This window comes from Balaenoptera acutorostrata, chromosome 3 (genome assembly GCF_949987535.1).
Source record: "Balaenoptera acutorostrata chromosome 3, mBalAcu1.1, whole genome shotgun sequence".
Lineage (NCBI taxonomy): Eukaryota > Metazoa > Chordata > Mammalia > Artiodactyla > Balaenopteridae > Balaenoptera > Balaenoptera acutorostrata.
The window spans coordinates 49,197,785-49,213,940 of NC_080066.1; the positions used below are offsets into that span (position 1 = coordinate 49,197,785).

A 16,156-nucleotide genomic window follows, 5' to 3' on the forward strand; every position below is an offset into this window, starting at 1 on the left:
TGCAGCCCCTGGGTCAGGCATTCAGCGGAGGGCCCATGTCACAGACCCAACCCGAAGGTTAATTTTCCCTCATTAGCATGTCCATAGTTTGCTTCTAGCCCAGGATCTCAGGTCCTCGCTGTGTCACCTCCCTGCTCCCCTCTCAAAGTCTCTGGTATATTCTCTCTCTCTCCTGGACCCTTCTTCACAACCTTACATTCTGCCAGGTTCCTACTGGGTTCATAGACTCTAATCACTGAAAACCCGTTTCATCCATTTTCAAACAGTTTGTCTATTTTTATTCTAGAGCCACTTTCCTCCATCCACCTCTCTCTCTCTCCTCCATGCACTTCATTTACAAAGTATTCTGCTTTATTTGAATTAGTTCACTTCTCCTCTTTTACTTTCTCTCCCCCCCTCCCCTTATCCTTTCATTCACTGCTAGTAAAAGCAAAAGATACAAAATGGCAAAGTTCAGCTGCATGTGCGTGGTGGGAGCCAACCATCCCAGCCACCTAGAGTGAAGCTGGAGGTTTGTAATGACAGAAGAAACAACAAAGAAAAGAGAATTGCATTTGCAGCTTAAGTGGGCGAGTGTGTTTGTGTGTCTATATCTGTGTGTGTTTTTAAGATTTTTTAAAACTGCTTTTGTGCTGACTTGACAGAGGCGTTTGCCGAAGCTAGTCACAGTATAGGAACTTTGAGTTAACCTCTTATATCAAATGAATCTTTTCATTTAGAGACCAATAAATCTCAATCTCTAGCTACCTTGTGTAGACCCAGCCTGAGCTCAAGGAGACAAGACTGGGGCTTATAATAAAGACCAGATAAAGTTTGCCAAAGTTATTTTTTCCCCTCCATCCTTTTTTAACTAATCTAAAAAATTCCCCCATCTAACAAATAAAAGTTCGAGGAAGTAGCAGCTTTTCCTCAGTGAACAGAAGGCTGGGGATTTCTTTACCTTTTCACAGCAAGCCTGTTGACTGAAGTGGTTTTCCAAGCTCAGACGCTGAAATGATTTATAGTTTTTCAACGTCATTATTTTGGTGTGCTGTTTAGGTGGGGCTGAGACAATCTAATAATCAATGTAAGTCTGGGGGGAGGGGATTGTCTGTGACCAAGAGGAGAGTTAACACCAGAAACATGAAAGCCAGTCCGGTCTCCAGGGATGGAATTTGGGAAAGAGCCTGCACACTCTGCTCCTGGGCTATAAAGAAATACATTGTTAACAACAACAAAACAGACAATGCCCTGAGCTCTGCCTTGATTCAGAGCTGAGCTACTTTCAAGATTTTTTAGCAGCACTGTTCATTTTGATGGGGTTTCTGGGCCATTTGAAATTCAACCTTTAGCCAGCCTGCTCATGGGGTATGGTTACAGAATTCATTTTCTGATTTACTACCCCTCCTCCTATATTTTCTTTATTTCCTGATGGCCTCCCATGAGGCTAATTTTTTTTCCTTTCTTTTATATTTTCCAGTTTTGTTCTCCCCACAAACGACTCAGTGTTTTTCCTGTTTCTACTGATCACTCATTTGCTTCCTTTCTTTCCTTCCTCAAGAGACAGAGGAAAATAAAAAGCATGGGAGGGGGATTTCCAAATCGTTCCTCTCTAAGTGTTATTAATTACTGTTACAAGGCAGGCGATTCTTAACTAATAACAAAGTTGTAAATTACCCCTGACTTTCAAATATTTCTCATTTGTTAGCTCTGATTGATTTGATTAATATTCTGTTCTTTGAAATAATTTTAGCCGCACTTACAATCAGCTCTACTCATGAAGCACTGAGCAGACCATCACCCCTGCACAGGACCCTGTCCCTCTGGTTTTACTTTTCAAGTGAAGTGTTGGTTTTCATCCTGAGGTCCATGATTCTGACTGCAAAGCAGTGCTGGAAAGGCTCACGGGTAGTTAAATTGCAGAAATTGAGTGGATGGGGTACCTGCATATGTTCAGTGATTTATATGTAATTTTGAAAACATTGTTGAGGAAATTAATTGTACTGAAAGAGCCAAAAAACTTCATTTCCTAGGTCTCCTAAACATTTTTTTCCCTCCAGATTCAAGGCTGAAGGAATGGGTTTTTAAAGGATTCCTAAACCCGGGACATTCACCCAAGCCAAGACCTATTTCTCCTTATTCTCCTCCATACCATTTCTAAGAAAGAGCTGGTCTACTCCTAGCTCACCTAATCAGAGATGGGAATTACTGATGGGGCAAAAAGGTGTATGTTGGGAGTGGGGGGCAGAAAAGGTCAAAAGGGCTCCCGAGACAGGAGCACCCTGAAAGCCCCACCTTTTGGGAAGGGGGTTTATATATTCCAAAGGTCTTTTCCCCTTCCACCATCATATACAGAACGCAATTTTTGAAGCTATCAATACCTGCTGTCTCCAATACCTCTGGAGTTTTAATCTTAATTATATTATTAAGTAAAGTACTGTTCTGTCAAGGAATTGAACATGATTTATGACGTCTGCCTATTAAAGGATCGATTATGAATATCGCTACTATCATCTGTCAATATTCTTTGGCCGGGGGTATTTCTCGCTCCACGGTTATTTGTAATACCGAAATGATAGACTGCAGGATAAGGCTATTTCTTCTTCGCAGGACTAGCTTTCCAGGTGCGGCGGGGAGTCAGCGTGGGGAGACAGGAAACTCCGCGCGGCCCACCACTTCTCTCACCCAGGGAGAGTTTTAAGATTTTTTTTTTTTTTCTTAATGTGAAAACCAGTGAATTCTCCTTTGGGCGCGTAGTAGAAGAAGGAAAGCCAGAGTTGTTTTTAGGGAAAGAAATAACCTCTGCAGGTCGATATCAGGAGCGAGCATTTCCGAGCTGCCAGGTGATTTGCAATGAGACCAGAAGCAAAAAAACAGCGACGAGGGAGCCCCTTTATAGGAGGATGGCTGGATGGGGGCTGGCGGGGTGGGCTAGGGCAGATACCCGGGTCGTGCCTATGCCCTTGGACTCGGAGGTGTTCAATTCCTGGGATCAATCAAGGCCCTCTACTACGAGCCACCCCTACCACGACACTTCCCACCTGCTCCCGGATGCTCTGCATAGGTGGAGGCGGGTGCGAAACGCGCAGCGGCTGAGCCCGGAGGAGCCTGAGCGCGGAGGCCTTTTGTCTCCAGACACAGAGCAGCGCCTGCTTTTTTCCACCCTCGCGGGGCACGGCACAGGGTCATCGGCGAGTCTCAGCCCCTGTTTTAGGGGGATGGGAGGGAGAGGCCATGCATGGCGCCAAAGTCCGGTTCCCGGAGAGGCCTCGGAGCGGAGGCTGGAGCACCCCTGCGGGGTGGGGCGTGGAGAGCAGCCCGAGCGCGGCCAGGGGGCGGCACGGCCTGCGCCCCGCTCCTGCCCTGGAGCCCGCACCGGGCCGCGAGGACTGCGGAGGCCCCGGAGCCGGTGCAGTGTCCCCGGCCCCGCGAGGGAGGCGCACCTCGCCTGGAGCAGCGCCGCCGCGCCCTGGGCCTGGGAGGGCGGAGGAGGCGCGGAACACGGGGCCTCGGGCTTGGCTGTGGGCCTGGTCTCGGCGCGCCCAGCACTCGCCCTGACCCTCGCCTGGCCTTCGCCGTCCTCACGGCCCAGTCGACTTGCCTCCAGAGTTCCAGCGGGAAGAAATGAGCACATCACTGAAACTTGGTCTTCCTTTTCCCCGGCCAGGGATTTGGGGCCCACACCGTGCGTGGCCACGCGGGGCAGGCCGGATGTGGGAAAAGGACCACAGACAGGGAGGAAGGATGCCATGACCCGGCTCCTGGCTGCCCGCAGCGCCCCCTCCTCACCGGGCAGAAAACGCATTGCGGGGCAGAAACTTCTATCCTCAGCCATGGGATCCCACCTACCTGGCTACCTGCCTGCTCCCTCCCGGCTTCCCTGCTCTGAGGCCTACCCTTGGCCACCATGGTGTATCCTCGGCCAAGGGTAGGCCTCCCTGGGGGGATGGACACGATGTCTGGTACATAGTAAGCACTCAATAAATGTTAGCTGTGGTTCTTATTATTATGAGGCACGTCCGGTTTCCTCCGTGAGCATCTCCTCTCTCCTACACGTTGATCCGGGATCAACCACAGCATAGCTGCGGTCCCCAAGCCCCCAACTCGTGCCTAGGTGTCCACCAGCTGCTTCTGCCCCCTCTAAGCCCCAAAGGCACAGCCCTCCACCCCCAACATACTGGGAGAAAACCCGAGGCCCCTGCCCTTCCTCCTCCAGCGTGTTTGTTCAGGCCTGGACCACCGTGAACGGAAGACACTGAGGCCTGAAGCAAGTGTTAGCAGGTTTCTAATACGCCCTGCCCCGGTCAGCACCAAGGGAAGGGAATTTCTGTTAAATAAGAACTTCCTGGGAAAGGGGGTGGTGGTTTGTTTTTTAAAGCAAACAAGAAAAAAGAAAAGACCCTTCAGTGTGGGGTTTGCGAGGAGCAGGGGCAGGCCGAGACAGGGGGAGCAATAGTAGCTGGGTCAGAAGCATCGGAATAACACCTTTTTCTTCCAGAAACAAGTTCTTGGGTAAGCCTTTAATCGGCCTAGGCCGAGGGGAATAAGTTGTCAGAGACAGGCCACTAAATATACATACGACGCCTTGAGGCCGGATTTTATCTTACGACCTCAAATAAATATCACCCCGCCTTCCAGATTCTTCTTATTATCAGTAATACTCCTAATATCGTTGTTATTGTTTTGCAAACGACGTTTCGGTCGCGGACAGCCCCTGGAGCCTCAGCAGGAGCCACGCCCAGGACGGCGATCACCTGCAGCGCTGGGGCTGGGACTTTGCCCCCATCATCGTCCCTTCCCTCCTCCCCACTCCCCTTAGGCTGATAGATATTCTTGGATGTGGACCCCTTTTAAAAGGACAAATGTCTTGTCAATACAGACCATCCATCCCCTCTTGCTTTCTAATCGTGTTTCGGAGCGAGGAGGGACCCAAGCGCAGGCCCAGCGGCGCGTGTTACGCGGCCTGCGTTGTACTGTAATCACCAAAACCTTGGCCTAATTTACAGCTAATAGATCTCGAGCGAGGGAGTCGGGAAGAAATCAGTGGCCCAAGGAGCTGATTTAAGCTTTGGAAGGATCAGAAATTAAGGGACTGGAAGGAGGATGTGATTCATATTATTCTCTCCCCCCTCCCCCTCCCACACGGGACCAGGCGTCTCCCGGCTCGGCTTTTGGGGATGCAGCCCTTAGCTCTCCGCGGCCTGTGTCCCTGTCGCTCGCTTCCCTCGGTCGGGACCGCTGTGCGTCTGGGGCACCCTTCGGTGCGCTCAGACCCCGCGCCCTCCGCCTGGCTTCTCCCAGCCCCCGAGAGGAGGCGCTGGCGCCCGGGTCGGCCTCTGATCCCTCCCAGCCGGCGTCCCGGAGCCCCCATTCACAAAGCCCCGCTTGGAGGAGGCGACACACACAAGCACACAGCGAAGAGGGGAGCTTGATCTTGTCTCATTGGTGTCTCGGGCCTGAAAGGAAAATCGTTTGGGTAAACAGCCAAGCTTCCAGGCTTAACGCCCGGCTCCCGCCCCCGCCCCCGCCCCCCTCCGCCTCCCCCACTCCCCTTCCACCCCACCCGCCACCCACACTCCGCTCCACAGCCGGGCCCCGAGCGAGCTACGCGCGGCGGGCCGGGAGCCCAGGGCTCCCGGGTTCAAAGGGCCCCGGCCCTGAGGGGATGCCCTTCTCGCTGTGTCCCGGGGGGCAGAAGCGGACTGCAGGGCGGTGTGACCGGCCCCGGGCCACGGTAGGAACCGCGAAACCTCCCGCTTCCCTAAATAGAGCTGGTCCCGCGGGAGGGCGCCGGGGAGTTCGGAGCCCAGAGGGACCTTTTCGCCAAGACCGAGCGGAGGCCGAGCCCCGGGCCCAGGCTGGGCCTGGGCTGCCCCGGCGCGTACCCTGAGCCCCAGCAGGCGTTCCCAGGCAGGTGTGCAAGTGTGTGCACGACCGCGGGCGGGGGCGGTGACCCTCTGCAGGCCGCGTGGCGCTCCGCACACCCCGGGGTGATTACCGGGTCCCCACCTCCCTCAAAGCGGGGCGGCTCCTGGAAATGCCTTTAATCTGATATTAAGCGTTTTCCGAAGTTAGATTCTTTCCAAAAGGAGAGTTCTTCACTTAACTGACTGTAAACATAATTAATAGTTATTAACATGCAAAAAAAAAAAAAAAAAGGCAACCTCTGTGGTGTTTAAAAGGATATTGCTCTCTCTCTAGCTCATACTCTCAAGCGTGGAAAGAACCTTGAAATCTGAAAATATTCTGATTAGATTATTAGACTTGATTATACGGTGACCCCCCCCTTCTTCTAATGAAATTCCTCTCTCTTCTCCTTTCCTCTCTCTCTCTCTTGTTCTCTCTCTCTCTCTCCTTCTCCCAGTCTCAATCTCGCTCTAATCCAGGAGTCATTAGCAACACCCTCTGGCTACATGTTTTGCATCAGTGAAACATTGTGACATAGTTGTAATACAAACTCTGTCGCCTTGCACTGCATCTTGTGGTAGGAAGTGTAATAGCAATAAAAATCATTTTTCATCTCCAGGCATTATTCGGTGGAGAAAACAAACCCCAGAAAATCTTAATGTGAGAAGCGGAGGGGGTGGAGGAGAGAGAAATGAAGGGAGGGAAGAGAAGGAGAGAGGGAGAAAGAGAGAGAGAGAAGAAAAACCTTTCCAATTTAGACTGCTCAAAACTAGAGGCACATCGATTCAAGCATATTATTTTCTCTGCTTTCCTCTTCTCTGGTTTTGTCCCTGGTCCCCATGGCTGTCCCTCAGTGGACCCCTGGACCCTCTCAGGAATTGCCTCTTAGTTCCCAGGATGTCTCAGCAACTCCCTTCTCCCCCAGCATAGCATCCCTTTGGGCGAGAAAGCCCCAGGACTCCCAGGGGCTGGGCCACTCCTTCTCAACTGTCTGGGGTGAGGAATCCTTATTCAAATCCTGCTAAGAAATTGGGGCCTCTTTCCTGTACGGTATCTCAGGAATGTTTCCTAGCCTGATGGAGAAGGGACAAACCACCCAGCAAGCCAACCTGGCTATTTTCCTGGTGCAGCCCTATAATTTCTGAGCAAGGGCTCTCTGAGAGCCTCCTAATCTTCAGTGAGGAGTACTCCCTCCTTTGCCTGCTGGCCCTTTGGGAACTCACCCTGCCAACTCAGGGAGGGCAGAGTTTCAGAGAAAGGGTCTCTATGTTGGGTTTGCTCAGGCAGGGAAATGCAGGGGCTTACACACCACCACGTGCACACTCTCCCCCCACCCCATAGTTCCCAGTTCAGCCATCATTCCATGTGGGATCCACCGAGTTTCTTTAAACAAAAACAAACTTGCAGTCAAAACTAAATTAGAAAAAGTTTCTGTACCTGCCTGAAAACAAAGAAAACACACAAATCTTATCAACATAAGGTATACACTCTATTTTTAACAGGAGAAATTTTTTTTGTGTGTGAAAATATTTTACTTATAACCCTATCTCTGGGGCAGTGCACTTTGAAAACAAATTGAACAAATTCACATATGAGTTAAATTTTCTGTATATTTTTAGTCTTGTGGGCTTAAGAGTAGGGCAAAACTCTTAAGTTACCAACTGGATAAAATAGGGTCAAACTTGCACCTTAGAGAGAAATGCTGTGTGATTTGTAACTCTTGCCGTTCCTGTTTTCACTGGCCCACAGGTGTACAAGTTAGGGGCTGCATTTTGTGGTTATTTTGTCAGCAGAGCCAAGGGCTGCAGGGAACAAGTCCCAGTAGGCTGGCGACTGGCATGGCGCAGCCCCTCTGATGTCCGTCTGATCAGAATGAGTGGATTTCGGTGGAACTCGTAATTGGGAAGGGATGACTTCATAAGCACCCGCCTCATGGGAGATATCTGCATTGGCCACAGCTGAGTGGCCCGAAACACACGGCGGCCCGAACCCGTGGCAACCCGTGGCCTCCGAGAGGACATCGCTCATTTATTTTATCTTTTCTATGAAAGCAGTATCACAATTTAGACTTGGAGATATTGTACCTATATATTTGTTCCTCTTTCTCCTGTTATTTGCCCTTTATCCCAGTGCAGACATCACGGGATATGTCGGTCACAGATCACGGGTTTTAATTGGTGGGAAGAAGGCCTGCGCGTTTCGGCTTCTCTTAAGGTTTAGATGAAGGAAAAACTCTGGTGACGGTCAAGTTAGGCAGGAGGCTGGGCGGCATGGCCGCGTAATTCCAGTTTCCGCAGCGAGGTGGCGCTCCAGGGTACGGCAGCGCGCCGGGCTGTCCGGCGCCGAGCGCCGCGGCCGCGTTCCCGCAGTGAGGCGGCGGCCACCAAGCATCGTTCACGCCGGCTTCCTTTCGCCTCGGCGTCAAAAGTCGGGGAGCCCTCAGACCCGCTAGGCCGACCAGTTCTCGTGGTGGGCGAAGGCCCGAGGCCACGACGGGGAAGCTGGCGGCGGCAGGGAACGCGGCGGGACCCAGGCCGGGGCACATTTCAGGCACCTTGGCTCCGGGGAATCTGTGAAGTCCGTATTCGCGATGGGACCCGGGCGGGGCCGGTGCGAGGGTGCGGGGCCCGCAAGGCCCGGGGACCACACGCGGGGTCAGCCTCGGTCCAGTCGTGGAAGGCCGAACCCAAACACACCGAGGGAGTCGCCCAGCTCCTTCTCCCCGGGCTCGGGAGACTTCGCTTCTTTTTTCTTTTTCTCCTTTTTTTAGGATAAAATAAAGGAAAGAAAATCTAATGCATTCGTTATTGGTTTGTCCCCAAACTAGGTAGTTTCCAGTTTGATAGGTTTTTCTTTTTCCTTTCCTTTCCTTCTCGTTCTTTACATTTTTCCCTTTCGTCCCCGCCCCCCCCCCCCCCCCCCCCGTTTTTCTTTCTTTTCTTTCTTTCTTCAACCTACTTCTGAGAGCTGGTTCCTTGTGGGTGGGTGGGTGAGAGAGAGGAAGAGAGAGAGAGAGAGAGATTAACACCAGCCCTGGAAGACCCAGCATTGGGCAAATAGCGAAATTGAAGAAGAAACTATTTCCATTTATTGAACTACTTCCATACATGCTATTTCGTTTTCACAATTGCCTTCCGTGGGTATCTCACAAGCTCTAAGTCAAAGACGACCGGGAGGAAATGCCTTTCACCCTGCCACTCTCAACTTGCGGTTGTTAGGCCCATCAGGACCAGTTTGGAAACAATGCTAGAAATAATAATACTAATAAATAGTAACGATGAACAGCATTTCCATCCTGCATGAACTTCCTCCTACGTAGCTCTGCGCCCGGATCTCTGGGACCCGGGCGACACGCGCAGCCGTTTAGGCTGGGCCCTCTTTTCAACAGTTCGATCCACTGGAGCGCCCTGCCCCGAGAGCTGCCCCCTTACGCAGAGGCTTTGGGTGCCCGGCCTGGGCCCTGGCCGCCACCGGGAAGCTTTCCTGAGGCTGCACCCGGTCGCTGACTTGTCACCAGCTGCACTTCTTCTTTTAGTCCATACTTTTGGCCACCTCACCTTCCTTGAAGTTTTCTGGTATAAACGCAGGAAATTTCAGCATTAGGAGTCTGCAGAAACTCAGAGGGTCAGGTCATGAGGAATGTTAACGTGGCGACCAAGGATTACAAACATGATCTAAAAGTCTCTTCCAATTCATTTCTTCAAGTATTTATTTGAGTTAAGCGATGAAAAGTGACAGTTGTGAAATAGACAGCTTTTAAAAGTAATGAAGTCAGATGAGGCTTTAACCTGTCGATTGCTATAAATCAACTTTGAAAAAGACGAATGAAGACTATTACTTGGGCGCCTAACCGCCAGCATTTGCTGTGCGGGCTGCAGACCCTGAAGTCTGCTTGCGATTGCCCTGGGAGCGGCGGCCCCGCAAGGCTCTGAGATTGGAGCTTGGTCCTTGGGTGACTGAGCAGTCCTGGGACTTGTGCTGCCTGAAGGTGACATTTTGGCAGGGGTGGGTCTCCATTTCCGCTTGGACTTGGGCAGATTTGGGCCACTGCAGTGTGTCTTGGGCAGGCGACCCTAGCCCTCAGAACAGCTGGAAATTCAGAGGGGCCGCCACCCACGGTAAATGCCATGATATATGCCTCACCCAGCTGAGGGTGCCAACTTCCTCCAGCCGAGCGGAGAAAGACCGGGGCCTGCCTGACCCCCGACCCCCGGCCTGCCTTAACTAACCCTTTGAAAATGGCGGCAGAGGCAGGGAGGAAGGTGGGGAAGAAGAGCAGGAAACTAAATTTCCCAGGGGCCCAGGGATCCTGGGGGTGGGGTGGGGAGGGGAGGGGAGGGAGGTGCTTCGGGTTCTCAGGGACATCAAATGGCCTTATCTACAAGGGAACCCGGAAAAGAAAGGGACCGGGACAGGCATCCGGAGGTCTTGTGATGGGGAGAACGGTCTTAGTTCTCCACCTGCCCCAGGCAAGGGGTTCAGATATGGCTTCTAAGGAAGGTGAACTGGTGGGGTGTTTTAAAATAAACTTGACACATTTTCTTGGAGATCTTAAGTTCCCCACAACTGCAACTTTAGTCAAAGCCAGGCTTGGGGGGACAGTCCCCTTCCCAGTGACTTCACCCCCAGGTCCCTATCCCACCCCAAGTCTGAAGGAGCATGCCCGGAGCTTCTTGCCCTCTGGGTCGGCTAGGGTCTCTTTCCTCCAACACTTCTCCCAGGTGAGAAGGGCACAGAGGATTCCCCCCTTTTCCTTTGCCCCTCTCCGACGTTGTTTCTTGGAGAAGTCGGCATTCGATATCCTCCCGGGAGAGGCGCCGCTCTGCTGGAGCACCAGCAACAGGTCCTATGCACTTTATCCCCTGAGCCCTCCACCCCTTTCCCTCTCCATCCTCACTTCTTGGGTCAACTGAGAAGAGAGGGAGTAACTCTCTTTTCCTCTGTCCTGGGACCACCGAGCGCAACCCAGGGAAAGTGAGGAGACAGCGCCCGAGTTTGGGGGCAAGTGCCAGGTCGGTTGGCTCTTAGAGACGTTCTGTTGCCCCTGCCTTAGCCCTGCTCGAAATTCTGACTCTAGGCTGGAGGCTGTGACTCAGAGGACTCTGAGGATGAGACCCAGGAGAAAGTGATGGGGAGAGAGAGTGAAGAGGACCACACCCTCCCCGGGAACAGTCACTAGCGACGTGGGGTCAAGTTGGGCTGGTGGCTCCACTCGGCCCACCGTGGCCTGCGACGCCACCTCGCGGCCTGGGGGCCTGCTGCCGACCTCGTGCAGCGTCCTCTCCCCCTTCAGGTCGATTTCCCTTCTCTACAGACCGCGACGCGGGGAAGGAGGCGCCCCACCCGGGCGCACAGGGCTCCCGCACTTCCCGCTCCCAGCCCGCCCTCCGGGTCAGCCGGGCTGGAACCCGGCGGCTGGGACTCCGCCGTCGGCTGCGCGGCCACCACCCCCCACCCGCCCCGCTGGCGCCAGGGTTCCCAGTGTCCCAGGCTGGGGCATGAGGGGCGCAGGGCGCGTCCGGACCCGCCGGGGTGGAGGGTGGAGAGCGGGGACGGCAACTTCCAGTTTCCGGCCGGGCGGAGGGAAACTCGTCGGAGGGGGCAGGTGGAGACTCCTCCTCCACTCCGCCCCGAGGCAGCCGGACGCGGCGAGCAGCGCGTCTCCGCCCGCCCGAGCGTTTCCATAAATCAGGCTGCTGGCAGGCTGCTAATTAGCTCAGGCCGAAAAGAATAGGAAGAGGGAGAGTCCAGTAGCGCTCGGTGGGGTGGGGTGGGAGCTCAGTAGGTGGGAGATCAGAATTTCCCGGGGACCAACAGGAGAGTCCTTGGGGCACGCCAGCAGCCCCCGCGGAGGCCACGGCAGGTCACTCTCTCCGCCCCGCCCCCCCCAGCCAAGGCCTCCAAGCTGGGCCTCCAGATCACCAGCCCCCAGCACTGAGCGCACCCTGATGTTCGACCCGGCCCGCCCACCCACGCCGATTCCCCCTCTCCCACTCGCTGAGCCAGCCCCGCGTTAATTAACTCTCCCCTCACCCCCTGCAATATCACAGGACTTTCACAACTCATCCCCGAATGTTTCCTCCTTAAGCCTGAAGCCTCCGGCTTGGAACGGCCGCCAGGAAAGAGGGAGCTGGGTCTGGAAGGAGGGTCAGTCACCTCAAGGCTTTTGGAATAACGGGGTTCTCCCAGGAATGGAGGATGGTGTGGGATAGGACGTTGTAAAGCTGTTCCTCCTCCCCCAATGAAAAGGCAAGACGGGTCATTCAAGATTAGAAATAACAGTAAAGTTGGATTATTGATTTCCATGTAAATCCAGAGCAGAGGACGCGGCGAGTGAGAGCAATTACTGTTTATTTTCTCTCTTTTCCTCCCCTACCCTTCTCCCAGTCCGCCTGGCTCCGGTCCCCCCCTCTCCCCCCAGTCCTCTCCGCCCTCCGCCGGGAAGGGACTCTGCGATGACATCACCGCGGAGACCCGTGGCCTCCCCTCCCCCGGCCCCGGGACCCCAGAGCGGAGATTGACAGGTGTCGCTCGCAAGGACAATGCCTTCCAGGTGTCACCATCACAGTCTCAGCCCTCTCAACCTGCCCTCTCTGCCCCCTTCACTTCCAACTCTCCTGCCCCTCTATTTCTCCTCAGAGGGAAGCCCTCTCATCCCCCTCCCCTAGCTCCTCGCATCTGGGTAACGGGGCCCGGGTCTGGAGATGCGGGCGGGGGTGGCGGGGTCTCTGCCTGCTGCCTGCCGCGGGGCGGTTGGGAGATGCCAAGACCGTCAGTAAGGGGCCAGGCGGCGATAGCCCGAGTGGGCAAAGAGGGAACGTGCGTGTATTTTAAAGGAACCAGAGCAGTCTCTGGACTTCCCTGCCTTCGCTCTCCATCCTCTCCCCCACCCCGACACACACACACATAATATAACAGACGCGAAGATAATCCTGCCATCTGGCAAATCCCAAATTTGGCGACCAAGCTCCGAAAGCCACGGCGAAGTGTCATCCCGGGAGTAGGTGCCTAGTCCTGCCCGGCTCTCCGGAGCTGGCATGAGGGCGCTGAGGTCTGCGCCTGCACCTGCCCGTACCTCAGCTGGATCCCCCATCCCTGCCCTGACCCCACAGGTTTTGTGAAGTTTTCCTTCCACAGTGGACAGAGGCTCTGGGGGTCGGGAATGGGGACGCAGGAATTTGGGGGTCCCCGCCCCAGTTCCCACCAATACTGCTTCAATGAGCTAAAACCCAAATTCGGCTTCATTATGTAACACCAAATGTAATTTATAGCTGGGCGGCCAGTCGGCGGCGATTTAGATCATTTGGTGATAAGGATCACACTTATTAGATTTCTTCAAAGTCGATGGAGGTTTTCTATCTTTTTTTTTTTTTTTTTAAAGGAGGGCATTTGTGCTAAATTGCCCAGTGCTGGTGTGATAACTGTCAAAAGTTTGACATCAAAAGAGCTAATATTATTCAGTTACTAGAGAAGCTGTCAGTCTAAATAAGAATATCTTAATTACTGCATGACAAAGGTAGGAAAGGGTCGGTTCTGAAAAGGGGAGAGGCATTCAGCCACTCCTTTTTATGTGCTATCTATATTAGACCGATGCGCCGCTCTTAATCAGGCCTAGTCCGATTTCCTCTCCTCTCCCCGTCGGTCCTCTGAACTTTATAACTATATGTAAACACGTTGTCAGTGGGGACATAATCTCAGGTTCTTATTAGAAGAAATTTCCATCCTTTCCCGTTCTAGATTAGCAGTGGAGTCCCTCCATCAATGAAGGGACTAAGGTTTCGTGGACAATAATGTGGCAATTGTTGATGGTTTGTGACCCATAAAATGTGGAGGTGACTGTTCTGGCTTTGGTATGTAATTATGCAAAACACTTTCCATAAAGACTTGCCATTCGATCTAATGGCAGTCCCTGCGGTCTATTTCAAAAAGGGAGGGTCTATGTACAGAGAGAGAAAAGTAACATTTGTTTTAACACAGGTTTTATGGGGGGGATGGATAAAAACAAACACATCGCAACGCCGCCCAAAGTATTTTTTCGAGTCAAATTAAAATAATTACGAGGGGGTTTAATAAGTTAATCATAGCAACACGGCCCATCCAAACACAGAGGGAGGGTCGTTCAGGCTTCAGCCCACCACCTCCCCGACCTGGGACTGGGCTTGTGGGTGGCGATTCACCTCCCGCTCATGCAGGGTGGTGTGCGTCTCTGTCCCAGCTCAGTCCACCTGGGCGACTGGCTGGGATCTAAAGCTCAGTCTGGGGCTGAGACTGGGGGAGGGGTGGGCAAAGTCCCCACCCCCAAATCTTTTCCGCGGAATTATTTGACAGAGGGCATTTTAATAAAGCACTCCTCTCCCAAGAAGCCCTCCCCCACATTCCCTTTGCCTCTAGCGCCCTCAAGTCCCCAGGATTTAGGGGCCCACGGAAAGGCTGGTGGGAGGGGATGCCGGGGCAGGCAGGGGTGCCCGGCTGATTTGGGTAAGATGTCTAAACGCGGTGTCCAAGCTCAGAGACGTCAGCTCGGGGGCCGACTTCCAGCAGCTAAAGCGGCACCTTTCCAAGCCACCTGAGGGTTTTTTTTTTTTTTTAAATAATAGAAGGAATTAAAAAGGGCTTGAAGGAGGAGAGGTGGAATGAGATGGGAGGGTAGTCACCGGTCCCGACCCAGCCCTGGCCGCCGGCTAAAAAGCAAGCGTTTCTCTGTAACTCCACGGGCCCCCACCCTGCCTGGAGAGGAACCCCCGCGCTCGGATCGGCTCTGCGTCCAGCTCGGCGGCCTTGCTGCCCGCCGCGCAGTGACGTTGCAGTGTGAGCCCTGCAGAGGCAGGCAACAGGGGATTTTTTCAAGGGGGAAATGATGATTAAAAGAGAGAATCATCTAAATATCAAAGTGACATATGGGGAGACCTGGAAAAAATATTTAAGCTATTGAAAAGCAAATAAAGAAGCAGGCACTTAGGCTGGGAAATTAAATATTATGTTTAAGATGGTGCTTTTGTGCGGGCTTGAAGATTTCCGATTCATGTACACATAATAAACACTCAGGTTTGTCATCTGGAGGTGCAAATCTGAAAGATATTCCAACAAATGAAGTGCTGGCAGAGAGAGGAATAAAGAGATCGGCGCCTGTCAGGGGTCAGGCAGCCTGAGATTGCTTCTAGAGATCTTTTGAAAATTTCACACGATTGAAGGCTTAGGGGCTTCACTGTGCTTGCATTTCAAACTCAGATCAGTGGGATCACAATCAAAAATAGAGGTCTGGAAAATTTTGATGCAAAGATGGCCACGGGCTGCAGCGTTTCGCTCACTAGCTCACTCTCTCTCTCCTTTTTTTTTTTTTTTTTTTCTTTCCAAGACAGACACCCTGACATGGCTGTGATCCTTTGGATGACAGAGTTGTCAGAAAAGAAAGAGAAAATTGCATCTTGTCTCGTAACTTCCCTTCAGTCAAAGGAATTTAGGATCTTATTTCCAATAAAAGAGAAAAATGATTATTTTCTGGCAAGCGTAGGACTCTAGCTCAGAAGAGTTTTGGATTTCATGATTAGTGATTTACTCCTAGACGTTTAGGTCTGGGGTCTCCTCTTCATTTATCCAGAGTATTAAGATGATTTCTCATTCAGCTTGTGTTCCTACGTTACATTAAAATTTCTTACCACTGTCAATCTTCGGCAAGTTCGGGTGGATAAACAAAAGTATATACTTACACATACATATGTATATGCACACACAACTTTAATCGTTAAACCTGGAGATTGGCCTGGCTACTTCATATTTTGTGGGATTTCGTGCTCACTCATATTTCGTCCACCCCTCAAGATGTCAGCACTTTCTGGTTCAAACAGGACACAGGAAAATCAATTGTCTCTGTAATTGATCCATGGCGGGCAGGGGGAGAAAAATAAAAGAACTGGGGAGGGTGGGTTCTATGAGAACAGTTCTAAGGAACTCTGAAATGGGACCAGGCTGAGTAGATGCAAAGAAGCTGGTTTGACAGGGCTGTAGAAGACTTTGCGAACAAGCATAAATAATGCCAATTATGCTAAAATTGGAGTCATCTAAAATCAATTTCTATTAGTTTGGCAGACTTTAGGAAGAGAAGAAAAAAACAAGGACTAATTAATCATCAACTTGCCAATTTTAATTTTTACCTAGCTATGTTAGACAAACGACAATGTACTTTTGGGAAATAATCTAAATTATAGTTGGGTTTCATTAAGTCTGAGACCAGGATGAGCAGAAATTAGATTCCTGAGAACTTCTCTGAAGT

The 16,156-nt window shown here is 52.2% G+C and overlaps 1 long non-coding RNA gene across 1 annotated transcript in view; it reads left to right on the forward strand.

Annotated features, from left to right (window-relative positions):
- Positions 1-5,560: 5,560 nt before the first annotated feature.
- Positions 5,561-16,156, forward strand: part of LOC114236883 (uncharacterized) — a 41,740-nt gene continuing 31,144 nt past the window's right edge. Inside the window, exon 1 of the long non-coding RNA XR_003622725.2 lies at positions 5,561-5,713. This is a non-coding gene — a long non-coding RNA (uncharacterized LOC114236883). The remainder of the gene's footprint in view (positions 5,714-16,156) is intronic.